Below are 14059 nucleotides of genomic sequence, written 5' to 3' on the forward strand. Positions count from 1 at the left end.
AAAAAAAAAAAGAGCCAGAAGACTGTGCGGACCGATGTGAAATGTTCTTCTCAACAGGTTGTCTCATTCATTAACTATCAACAGCGATGGTTGCCTGCAGAAGCAAAGATTATCAGAGCCACTGTGGACTGCAGTTAGTACCTAGCTTCTCCCCTCCTTGGATATAATGGAGCTCATGTTTCCTTCTCCAAAAGCTTGGAAAGCCTTCTACTTAACAAGGCTCTTCAAGGGGAATACTGTGACTTTTCCTGGTGTTCCTTTTGCTTTCTGTTTCTATGTACACCTTTCCTGTTTCCACAGTCTCAGCTGTCTGGAGGAGTAGCAGATGATTCCTTGAATGTTGCGATGTGTACTTATTATATTGATTTTCAATTACATGTTGCAAATATCTCATAATTAACAGTTCATCATTTAACTCTATTTTAGGAGCTTTTGAAAACTAAAATTTCCTTAACTAAATCATTGTATAATATTTTTGCTTTTAAACATGTAACTTAATACTTTCAAATTAATTGTCGAGAAGATCTAATGTTTTTGAAATTATTTTAATTGAAATAGAATCACATTACTTTCCGCTCTCCTTTTCCTCCCTTCGGTTCCTCTCAGCTACGTTTCCTCCAGCCCCTCCCTTGTCTTCCTTTACTCTCAAGCTGATAGCCTCTTTTTCTTTCTTTTTTTATTATTTATTTATTAAAGATTTCTGCCTCCTCCACGCCACCGCCTCTTATTTCCCTCCCCCTCCCCCGATCAAGTCCCCCTCCCTCATCAGCCCCAAGAGCAATCAGGGTGACCTGTGGGAAGTCCAAGGACCACCCACCTCCATCCAGGTCTAGTAAGGTGAGCATCCAAACTGCCTAGGCTCCCCCAAAGCCAGTGGATGAAGAAAGTATGGAATATATACATATTAGAGTACTACTCAGCAGTAAAAAACAATGACTTCTTGAATTTTGCATACAAATGGATGGAAATAGAAAACACTATCCTGGGTGAGGTAAGCCAGACCTCTTTTTCTTTATTACACACTCATAAATGTATATACATAAGGATGATGTGTGCAGTGTGTATAAATACAACCTGCTGAGTCTATTTTTGTTGTATAAATATGGTTTTGAGGCTGATCACTCTGCATTTGGACAGCCAATAAGAGGGCTCATCCCTGCCAGGGGCGGAGCAAGATCTTTTTGGAGTGTCTTTTCAGAAGTCTCTAGAGAAGGGATACCTGTCACACCACCCTGCCTCCTTTCTTTGTTTTCAATTAGAGACTTCCCCAGCATGAACTTGACTCAAGCTTCAGGCCATGTATAGAGCACTACTTCCGTGCACCACATTGCTGAGTATCTAACATCAGTTTCAGTAAAATTCAGGTATATCCTATTGCCTTAACAAGCTGCTATAATTATGGGCCAAATATGATTTATTGATAAAATGAGTCTGCCTGCCTTTATGAAAGTAAACTTTTAGAAACCCTGGTTTTAAGATGTGAAGAAGACAGAATTGATTACTTTTGTCATTATCATTACACTTTTATGCTTTGGGATACGCCATGTTTGTGGAGCTATGAGCTCAGGAGACCTAATGATGTTTGCTTGGTGATACTTGTCACAGAGCAGAACTTAAGAACTGCCAGACCAGACTCTTTGGTTTGACTCTAAACCAATCGTATTATCCTATAGAATAAACTTGACAGGCCAAGTCCCCTGTATATGTGTGCGTGAGTGTGAGCACACATACACATATATGTGCATGCACATATATGCTTGTGTGTGTAAATATATACACAAAATATAACTAATAAAGTGTATATGCCTCAATCAGCATTATACTGATTGAAATATTTGCTTTGACGTATGAAAATAACTATGTATAAAATAGGAATTGCAGGTCCTATTGCTGCTTTAAACAGAGACAGTAGCTTATAACCACATCATGCTTTCATTGTGATTTGAAGAGGATGTCAGATTTCTACAAGAAAACAAGAGATCTTTTCTTTGACCTCAGGATATGCTCTCCTAGTTTTTCCAAGTGAGTGCTAGTTGTATGCAGCTCATAATGGAATGTAGGCAATGAGGAGGAGGAAAAGGAGGAGGAGTGGGGGGTGGGAGGAACAAGTTGCCAAAGCTTGGTTCTGTGTTCCTCTTCAGCGTTGAGTCTTTTATTTCTAAACACTTTTCATACCTCAGAGAAAAAGTGAATATAACTTCAAATTGTGTACTTAATGAAATTCAAAGAATGAAGGCTACTTCCCAGAAGATGTAAAAATAGTCGTCAGTGGAAGCATTAGCCAAGTTCATCCTGACAGGTAGCAGGAATTGTTTACCACTCAATTGAATCTAACAGGCAGCGTGACTTTTCACTCATGCAATTTATCACTAAGTGACAAAACGTTCAGTCCTACCTAGAGTTCTGGGTAAGTAAGGGCTACAACAGGCTCGAGTTGTCGAAGGGACCTGATTCAGGGTTCAAGCTGTAATCTTCTGGTCTGCTTACTTGTTCGGCACTGGCTACTGCCGGCTTCAGACCTTCGAAGCAGATATTAAAACCTGATGAAGTTAAGAGTTAGCACAGCCATTTTATGGTAGGTAGTTGAGTAGCATGCTGACTTTTTACATACCTTGCCTGGAGGAAATGGATGGAGGTTAATTAGATTTGTTTGAGCAAATGCCTAATTTGTTTTTTCTTGATTCATAGATTTGACTAAAGGATGGTAAAATGTACAAGCTAAATAAAAATGTTGTAAAATATAAAAATTTTTTTTACATGTATATAATGTTTCACAAGGGAAATGTAAATAATTATGGAAAGAAAACAGTTGGCATTTCCAACACCTCACTGGGATCATAGGGATGTGTTGGACACTGATGGGTCCTAGCCCTAGGTCACCTTACTCGACTTGATGAGGAGGTAAGCTTTGCCATCGTTTTGCTGTGCATTTGTGTTTGAGAATTTCTTTTGTATACAACTCTAAGCTGTACAGTAATTCAGAATAAAATTTTATCATGAAAGGATTTGATTTAGGTACTTATCCATTGGATTTTGTTCATTGACTTTTCCTTTGAATGTTTTAGAGTGGCATATAGTAACTATAGAGAATAATGGATTACATTGTGGCCTTGTCACACGTGTATTTCATGCATTCTGGTCATATCTATTCTCCACGACTTCTCTTCCTCCCTCCCACTCCTGCTGATTCTCCATCCTCTTCCCAGCTTGTCCCTCCCTCATTTTCATGCTCTTATGTCTTCGTCCAATTAGTCTCACTAGTTGCTTAAGGGGACTTGGCTCAGAGACTGTTTACAGGAGCACAGGCCACACAACCTCATCAGTGACTGTACCACTAACTAAAGGGCCTGTTCCTTCTCTCAAGAGCCATTAACTACCTGTGGGTCCTCAGGGAGGAAGGAGGCTTACTGAGCTCTTCTTCTCCCTTGACTGGGTATTGATGAGTTCAAGTTTTTGCAAGTCTTGAGTAGATAATCCAAGTTGCTGTGAATTCAGAAGCACAGTGGCATGTCATACCTGGAAGACTAGTTCATGATCCTGAACCATCCTCTGGCTCTTACATTCTTTCCTCTCTTCTGTGATACTCTCTGAGCCATGGAAGGGATTATATAGATCTCTGTTATGGCTAAGCACTCATTAATCACTTATTCCCAACACTCTAACCAGTTGGGAGTCTCTGCGGTCACCACCCTTCACTGCAAAAATCCCTGAAGCTCCTCTGGCTGAAGATGACAGCAGCTCTAATTTATGGGCATACAAATTATTGAGAAGACAATTTGATGTATACATGAAGTCCATTCAGAAGAAATAAAGCAACATCTTGGCTTCTCCCCTGGGGCCCATATTCTCCTGGCCACACCACTGACCAGGTTCACAATACCAGGTATAAATTCCCACCTACAGGCCTTGAAGCCAATCAGGAAGCAGCTGGTTTCTCTCATAACATGCTTGCTTCTATTGCATCAGTGGTACATCTCAGCCAGGTAGCTGTTGGCATCACATCCAGCATCTATAGGGGAAAGATTATCGATAACAATCTCCCTCAGCAGCCTGCAGAGCTACTTCTGACATAGTGCGGGCTAAGTAGCGTGAAGGAAGCGTCCAGCTAAGCTCCACCTGGGTTGCTCTGTCACCTGCCACCTGCCACCAGAGTATACGGTATCTCCCACAATAGGGTCCTACCATCTAGCTCTTGTGTCACCAACAGCCGTGACAACTGCCAGTGTTATTTTAGACCTAGTCCCTATCCCAACCAAAAACTTGTAGGAGAGCAGCTGGCTTAGAACAGAAGTTTTCACTAAATAACCTGTGACCACCAGAAACAGTTTTCATGTGGGTACCAGTGTGCAAACCGAGAGAGAGAGAAAGGGAGGATATTGTTAGATGCACTCAGAAAGTATCAGATTGCCTTATGACTTTTTATATGTTCTTAATGTCGGGTGACCTCCAACCCACATCAGTCTCCCATCTCCCTCTGTCATCTTTCTACCTCTAGAATTCTTCCTTCCACTTTCAAATCAAGCATGTTCTGCTGCCTCCCCAGATCCTCTTTCTCACCCTCTTATTCCTTTTTGCCTTCTTGACCTTGATGTACACTCACACCCACAGGAACGCACTGTGTAAAACCTAGAGCTACACTCTTAGTATGAGAGAGAGTGTGCGCTGCTTCTCTTTCTGAGTCTGGGTCACCTCATTTCAAACAACATTTTCCAGTCTCATTTATTTTCCTGTACATTTATTAATTTCAATTTCTCTCTTCTGATAAATGAAATTCCATTGTATCTATATACCAGCTTCATTAACCACTCAGATATTAATTGACATTCAGACTTCTTCCATTACCTCGCTGTTGTGAGAAACGTGGCTATAAATACAGTGAATCTCCATGGTAGCAGGAAAGAATCCTTTGGTTAGATCATCTTCCCTTTATATTTTAAAGGAACCTCTACGTAGATTTGCAGAAGGGTTAGGCCCATTTGCTCTCCCATGCACAGTGCGGTCAGGTCCAGCTTCTCTGTTCTCATATCCTTACCAGCATTTGTTATCATGTTTGTTGGTGATAGCCATTCCACCCAGCATAGGACAGAACCCCAATGTAGTTTTGATTTGTATTTCTCTGATGGCTAAGAATGTTGGACGGATTTTGAGTGTTTGCCAGCCATTTGCTTCTTCTTTTTAGAACTCTATTTAGTTCCTTAATCCAATTTGCTTAATGAATTAATCTTTTGGTTTTGTCTTTCTCGATGTTTAGTTTTCCTGTTCTTTGTACACTCTGGATAGGAACTCCCAGATGCCTAGCTGGGAAAGATTGTCTTCATTCCCTGTGTATCTTTCCTTTTTCTGTACAGAAGCATTTTACTTTCACGAGTCCCCGCTTTTAAATTGTTGGCCTTATTTTCTGAGCAACCAGAGCCCCATTCTGAACGTCCTTCCCTGCTTCTGTGCATTTAAGTGATTTTCATACTTTTCCTTCCATCAAGTCCAGCATTTCACAGTCTACATTAAGTTATTTGATCCATTTAGAGTTGATTTTAGTGATAGGCAAGAGATATAATTTAATTCAGCACTGGATTTCTAGCTTTCCCCAGAACCATCTATTGAAGAATCTGCTTTCTCTCCCAGGTTTATTTTCTTTGGTAGCGCTGGAGAGATGGCTTAGTGGTTAGGAGCACTCGCTGCTGGCTCTTCCAAAGGTCCTGAGTTCAATTCCCAACAACCACATGGTGGCTCACAACTATCTGTAGTGAGATCTGATGCCCTCTTGAGAAAGAGACCTGGTCAGTTAACCTCATCAACTTAGACCATGAAACCCAATATGGACAAGTTCAATAGAAAAACCATATACAGGTTGCCCATGCATGCTTCAGCATTGCCAGGGCATAAACTTCATTCATTCATTCATTCATTCATTCATTCATTCATGTATGTTTTCTTTGGCATTTGTGTCTGGAGGTGGCTGTAGCTATGTAGGTTCATAATTGAGTCCTTGGTTTTTTTCTATTTATCCATGTGTCTGTTTTGTACCATTTATGTGTCATTTTAATTCCTTTGGCTAAAAATACTGACTTGGCCTTAGGTTTCGGGGTATCTCCAGTATAATTCATTTTTGCGATGGTTTTCTCCAGCTATTTGTGATCCTTTCTGCTTGCATACGGATTGTAAAATCAAGACGAATCCTTGGCAATTTTATTAATACTTATAATGCATCTTTGTTTCTCTACCCCACACTATCTTTTCTTTTTCCCACCCCTACCAGTTCCACATCCTTCTTACTGCCCCTTCCCTAGATTTTCAACATGACCCTTGTGGTAAAGGCAGCCATCTGTGTGGTCACTGACTTGATACTACCCATTGAAGCCTGGTGGGGTTGCCTGTACATACAAACTGAAGACACGGACTTTCCCTTTCCCAGAATCTGCCCATCGGAACTAATTTAGCAGTGAGATATAGGGTTCTCTGAATCCCTCCTTCATCTTTGCCTGGATGTTGATAATCTTCTTCTTATGTAGATCCAATGTAGTTATCTGTCGTTGTTGAGATTTCAGGGTTGCAAAGGACGTATGACCACTTACCTTGGAAGAACAGACCAGTTTTTGCTTGTTTGCATAGCTATCGAAGGTATTTCTGTGGTTTTTACCTTTAAAAAAAAATCCTTCCCCATACCTCTACTTTCAACAGGCTTGAAATTTGTCTTTAAGGCTGTCATCCCACTAGCAGATTATTAATAATTGTTTTAATTATGATCTGATTGAATCTATGGTTTTCCTCGGGGCTCACAAACACCATTAACACTATGAAACTCTAGTTCATGGATTTTTGAATGGGTTTACAGTAGCAAGTATGGAATATCTCCTGTGATGAGGGTCAGATCCAAGCAGTTGTTGGTTGCCCCCATAACTGCTGTGTTATTATCGCATACATGGGCACATTTTGTCTCTAGGTTGGTATCATTATTTGTAGGATTTATAGCTGGCTATACTCATTGATGCTACCTCCATCTCCCTGATAAGAATCTACATAATATCTTTGGAACTGTGAAAGCTAGTTCACAGTAGCTTCCAGCCCAGTTCCAACTTGATTTCTCTGTGTCATGTAGCCGAGGATTCTAGTGCCTCCAACAATATGGCCATATCATATAGTTCTTGTGGGAAGCAAAGAACAAAAACAAGGCCTCATCAAGAACTCATAAGGAGTTATCACATTCCTATTACTGGGATTTTTGTGTAATAAATTATAGAATCAAGAAAGGACTCCTTTGAAAAGCTTTGACTAGTCATTAATGGTGCTTCCTTTCCAACATTTAGTTTGGTTACAAGAGTATAGGTTTCCATTTGGCTTTTTCATTGTGGTGGACCATTCCCCTTCAACATTATAACCCCCATTTCTCCTACCTTATCCCTACTTAAACTTTTTTAGGCTCTGTATTCACTATCTCTTCTTTTATACCACCTACAGTGTACTATCCACCCTCTCTGAAGGCATCTGTCTCTCACTTGTTCAGAAACTCTAAGTTGAATGTACAAAATTAGAAATATGAAGCTATGGCTTGTTTTGTTTCCTTTTGTGGGAGAATGCAGCAGGGATGAGAGAGGGGGATGGGGGATCAGGAGGTGAACAGAATTGGGGTGCATGATGTGGAACACCAAAAGATTCAATAAGAAGTTTAAAAAAAATTGAAGCTAGAGCCCGCATGTGAGAGAAAACTACACTGGTGATTGTTTCTTCTGTCCTGAAGTTATCTCACTCAGTAGAATGTTTTCTAGGTCCATCCATTTATCTGAAAGTTTCATATTTTAATTTTTCTTTAGAGCTGAATAAAATTCGACTGTGTATGTACACTACTTTTTCACAATCTATTCATCAGATGATGGACCCCTAGGCTAATTCCATTTCTTGCTATTATAAACAAAGCTGCAGTAAAGAGAGATGAGGAAGATGTTGGTGATAGGGTATAAAGTCCTTCGGATATATGCCCATATATGAACAGCTGAGTCACAGTGTGACTGTATTATCATTTTTGAGGAGTCTCCACAGTGATTTCTAAAGTGCCTCTACCAGTTTGCAGTTGCACCAACAGGAAGTAAGGGTTTCTCTTTATCATTTGTTGTCATTTGATTTCTCAATAACCATTTTGATTCAGGTGAGATTATTTTAAATATGCATTTCCCTGGTGGTTAATCATGTTGAAAACTTTTAAAGTTGAGATTTTTTTTTACATGTCTATATCCCATTTCTTGAATTGGTTGTTGATGTTTTTACGTTTTGTGCTTTTAAGCTCTTTGTGTATCCCAGATATTAACTCCCTGTCAGATGTGTCGCTTATAAAGGTTTTCTCCAATTCTGTGGACTGCTTATTCACTTGAACGATTGCTTCCTTTGCTGTTCAGAAGCCTTTTAGTTTCACAGGGTCCCATTTATCAATTGTCAGTCTTGTTCCCTGAACAAATAGGATCCAATTTATGAAGTCCTTACCTATGCATGCTGTATATTGCGACACACTCCCAACTTTCTGTCCCAGCACTTTTGGAATTCCGGGTTTCACATTGAGATCTTTGACCCAGTGTGAGTTAATTTGTGTGCATGGAGAGAGATAAGGGTCAAGTTTTATTCTTCTACATGTGACCATCCACTTCCTCAAGCACTATTTCCTGAGGGAGCTTTATTTTCTCTAATGGATATTTTTGTGTCTCTGTGAAAAATAGGTTGACTGTAGCAATTCAGGCTTACGTCTGTCCTTTATTCTATTGATCTAGGTGTCTGTTTTGGTGGCAGTATCATGCCATTTTTATTACTATTTCTCTACATTATTACTTGAAATTGGGTATGATCACGCTTCCAGCACTGTTCTTTTACTCAGAATTGCTTTAGCTCTTGAAGGCCTTTTCTGTGTTTAAATGAATTTTGAGATTTTTTTTTAAATTTCTGTGTAAAATGGCAGAGGGCTTTTTATTGGATTTAGATTGAGTCTGGAAATTGTTATTGGCAGGATGGACATTTTCCAGTTTTTTTGTTTCCCTAGGCTCAAATCAGTTTATTCATGTCCTCTTTATATTTATTCAGATGTTTATTTGTGAGCTCTTTGTATTCTCTGAACACTCTAAAAACCTTTATAATTGTTCTTTTCACTTTAAGTCTTGGGTTTCATCTAAAATTTTCTCATTGGTAACACTTGCCATGGGATTGGTGGTTTATGGAGACAGGGCATATTTCTAGTGTTTTGGGAATTGTTGGTTTTTGATTTTTAATATCGCTTCTGATTTTTTCAGTGGGACCAAAAGAATTGTGAGATGGTTGAATCTTTTGATATGAGTTTTTAATAGAGTGGTATGGGAGGCATCATGGTTCAGAAGCACTGAGGGGATGCAGCAGAGGGGAGCTGGTCTCTTACTAGAACCACGTGGGTGTTTAGAGAGAGCCCCAAGATATGGTGAAGAGGAACAACTAGGCAGTCTAAGGAAAGGCCTTACGGGATGAAGACAAGGGATCTTGGAGCCTAAGATGGCAGAGTCAATGTTTTAATTTACTATCCAGTGAGAGTTCCCAGGGTTGTGTGGGTGGGAACTAAGCAGGGGAAGCTAGGCTCTTAGGTAGTGCCTGAAGCCACTTAGGTCAGAGGTCTGGAATGAGTTTCTTAGGGTGAAATAAGTGGACCTAACTTTCTCACCTGGTTTCTTAGGGTGACCGTGCTGGGTGCCTAGAGACAGTTTGTCTGTAAGGATCTTCAATGGATGTTTATGCTTCTGTGAAGAATGCTGTTGGTAGTTTTATTGCGGTGGCAGTGCGTCTGTAGATTAGCGTCGGGAGGACAGCTGTTTTCACAGTAGAAACCCTCCTGAGCTATGAGCATCCTCTAGTGTCTCCCTAAATTTCCTTCTTCAGTGTTTGCATTTTTCACTGTAGAGGTCTGTCGTTTCGTTAGGTAGCTTATTACTCTTTGTTCTTAATACGGAGGAAGGCTACAGAATTTTTTATGTTAGTTTTTTATTTTTAATTTTATGAAAATGCTAATCACATCCAAGAGTTGCCTGGAGCAACCTTTATAGTGATTATATATATATATGGAGTCACATCTTCTGCAAGTAGAGATACTTTGAGTCATTTCTTTTATATTTGTATTTCTTTCGGTCCCTTGTCTGCTGCCTGAGACTTCAAGCACTGTAGCAAACAGGAATAGAGTGGGTAGATAACACGCTCGTTTTGCTTTTGATCTCAGCAGGAAAGCTTCCATTTTTCTTTACTTATCATGATATTGCCTATAGGTTTCTTTATGTGGAGCCTTCATTTTGCTGACATGTATTCATCCCATTATTAATCTCCTTGGGGATTTCATCATGAGGGGGTGCTGGATTTTGTCAGAGACTTTTCTGCACCTGTGGTAATAGTCATGTGATTTCTTTAAAACCATTTGTTTGATAGATGTGTTACACTTACAGATTTGCATATGTTGAACCACATCTGTATCTCTGGCATGAAGCCAAGTAGGTCTAGGATTTTTACACTTAATTTGTTTTGTATTGAACGTTTTCATTTTTGCATGTATTTCACCGGTGAATAATCGATGTAACAATTGAATAATTGATCAATACTTTTTTTCTGTATGAAATCTAAATATAGTTATCATATAATTGAGGAGAAAACAACACATCTGATGCTCTAACTAGACATCTTATATCACCATGTTAAACCTCCAGTGACAGGAAGGGGTTATAATTTGTTGAATTGTTTGCTGATGGAGCCTTCTGGACTCCCCAAGTATCTCGGGCTATTGCTAAGGCTATTGGTTACTCTCTCTAACTTGATGGTAAGGCCCATCTTACTCATTTCATCAAACACAGAAAAGTTGAACTGGTGCCCAACCAGCAGCTTTCCCTGTCCTAGCTAGGATCCATGATGCTAGGATTCTTCATGCTATTAGAGAATAAAAGTAATCATCAATATCTCCCAGTTGGGATATTGATTTGACCTATATTCCTGTAGCCTATAACAGCAATCCATCTGCACAATATACTGGTGCAATAGTGCCAGAAAAAAATATGGGAGTAACTAACCTCTTTTTGACTGAATTTAAGGCCCATTCCATAAGATGGAACTCACACCTGACACTGCTACCTTAGCCAAGAACATTAGACTAGATTCATTGTGGGCTTAGGGGAAAAACTACTGCTATTATTTTACTAAGGGAACATAAGTATAAAATGACCCTTAGTGGCATATTGTCATACCCATAGATCAGTGCTTCTCTCGGCCCTCACTGGAGAAGCGTCTTCTTGCAGTTGATGATAAGAAAGACAGAGGCCCACAACTGGACAACGTAGAGAAAGTAGGAGATCTTAGAGTACTCAGCCCTAAATGGGACATCTTTGTCAAACACCCCCCTCAAGATTGGTGGAAACGTCTATGTCATTTTTTTCTTTAGTAAAGTGTTTTCAATGTATAGGACAGCTAGGTTTTGTAGAGCTGGGGTGTATTTTCCTCTACTAGTCTGTATTCATGACACCAAGCTCTATCCCCAATCTTCTCCCAAAGAATACTGTTTATGACACTAACAGTCACTATCAGGCATAAATACAATTATTGATGAATTCCATAAGTCTCTCAGTGTTTTTCCCTAGCTCCTTGATTTTAGTAGTTTTCTCGGGGAGTGTGAACAGTATTTAATTATGATCATTTGTTTTTCACTTGCTTCATTCCCTCTAACTTTACATAGATTTATTCTGTTGATAAAAAATTTAAATTACATGATCATTGAGAATTATTCCTACTTCAAAACCATCCTTTTATTTTTAAGGACTAACTACAGAAAATGTAGAATCATTTTATCCCTGTATTATAAAAGATTTACTCCACTTGATGGCTATATTTTCATTTCTAAAATAATGCTTATGCTTCCCTTCTTTTAGTTGTTTTTAGGGAGAATTGATTGCCATGAATTTGAGGCGAGTAAGATTTCAGCTATTTGAAGAAAGGCAGGAATTTGATGACATTAATGAACATCAACCTAAAGCAATCTAATTTTAGATCAGATCCTTAGAGTCATGATATGGACACAAGAGTCCTTTGGAGGTAACTGCAGTTGTTGTTCTGGGTTTTGAGTAAGAGGAAAGTAGATGTTTATATCAGTATAGTAGTTATTTACAGTTGTTCCTCTAATTTTATCCATCTAACAAATGTAGACTGCTCTCCTGCATTTTAATGTCATTTAAATTCTTATATTTGAAAACAATGTATTTGTATGTTTGATTTAGCTTATATGGATACACTTAATACCAATTATACCTGAGCAAAAGTGAAATGTTTCATTTTGACATTCTAATATTGGCTTTAAAATAATTCGTACAAATGATACGTTGGTACTAAACATATACATTATGCTGAAAAGAATGGAGCTAATGTCCCTTTCTCCCTGTACTGTATAAAAATCTGAGAACCTCAATTACTTCAGGTCGTAATTACAAAACAAAGCAAACATTCTTCATTTAAATGTATTTTTCATCCATAGTCTATCACAACTGGAGGAATAAACCACTTTAAGTCACAAAAACAAAGTAATAAAATTGTTATTTCTGATGCAAATCTAAACAACTCTGAGATTCCATTTTATAGCTCTAAGAATGGCCAAGGTCAAAAACACTGATGACAACTTATGCTGGAGAGGTTGTAGGGTAAAGGGAACACTTCTGCATTGCTGGTGGGAGTGCAAAGTGGTACAGCACCTTTGGATATCAGTATGGTGATTTCTCAGAAAATTAGGAAACAACCTACCTCAAGACCCAGTAATACCACTTTTGGGTATATACCCAGAGGATGCTGAATCATACCACAAGGACTTGTGCTCAACTATGTTCCTAGTAGCATTGTTTGTCATAGCCAGAACCTGGAAACAACCTAAATGACCCTTGATAGAAGAATGGATGAGGAAAATGTGGTACATTTACACAATGGAGTACTACACAGTGGAAAAAAATGACATATTGAAATTTGCAGGCAAATGGATGAAACATTACATTGAGTGAGGTAACCCAGACCCAGAAAGACAATTATCATATGTACTCACTCATAGGTGGCTTTTAGACACAAAGCAAAGAAAAACCAGTCTGTAATTCATAATCCCAGAGAACCTAGACAACAAAGAGAACTCTAAGAGAGACATACATGGATCTAATCTACATAGAAGTAGAAAAAACAAGATCTCCTGAGTAAGTTGGGATCATGAGGACCTTGGGAAAGGGGAGGGGAGAGAAAGGAAGGGAAATGAAGAAAAATATATAGCTCAATAAAAACAATTTTAAAAATTGATATTTTTGTTAATAAATTTTAAAAGATCATATTAAATTTCTTACCTCAATTCAATAGAGTGAAATCAGAAATCAGTAAGAAATCAGAAAGAAATAGGGAAATTCAAAATGCATGAATATTAAACACATTTTAAAATAACACATAGGGCCAAGAAGAAATCCAGGAGAAGATTCTATTCTAAAATGTTACAGGATTTCAATCTTTTTCACTTGTTAATGGTTGTATTTTTTCCTGGCAAGATTTCTGCCCTGGTGAGGATTTCCCATGCCTCCATGAAGAACCTGGGATCTGCTGTTGTTTGGAGTTATGTTCTGTGTATGTCTGGTAGGGCCACTTGTTTTATAGTGCTGCTCAAATCCTGTATGTTTACCCATCTGTCAAACTGTCCTCTTCATTATTAAAAGGATATATCAAAATCCCCCTCTGGCTGTTAGATTGTGGTTTTTTCCCTCACCCAGAACACATGGTTTATTCTCTCTTTGCCTCCAGAGAGATATTGTGAACTGAGCTGGTCTCTCTGGGTCCTGAGTATGCACATCCCAAGTATGTGTGTGTGGGAAAAAATGGAAATCATTCTTCGTGTCTATTTTAGAGCATGTGTTCTTGCCTTGAAGTGGGAAGACTGTTAGATTCTGAACCACTCATCAAAATATTACAGTCCATATATATGGAAATTGTGTGTGTGTGTGTGTGTGTGTGTGTGTGTGTGTGTGTTAAATTGTTGCTTCTGAGAAAACTGGCTCTGGGATATCTTCTGCCATCT

The sequence above is a fragment of the Microtus ochrogaster genome, chromosome 15, assembly GCF_000317375.1.
Source record: "Microtus ochrogaster isolate Prairie Vole_2 chromosome 15, MicOch1.0, whole genome shotgun sequence".
NCBI lineage: Eukaryota > Metazoa > Chordata > Mammalia > Rodentia > Cricetidae > Microtus > Microtus ochrogaster.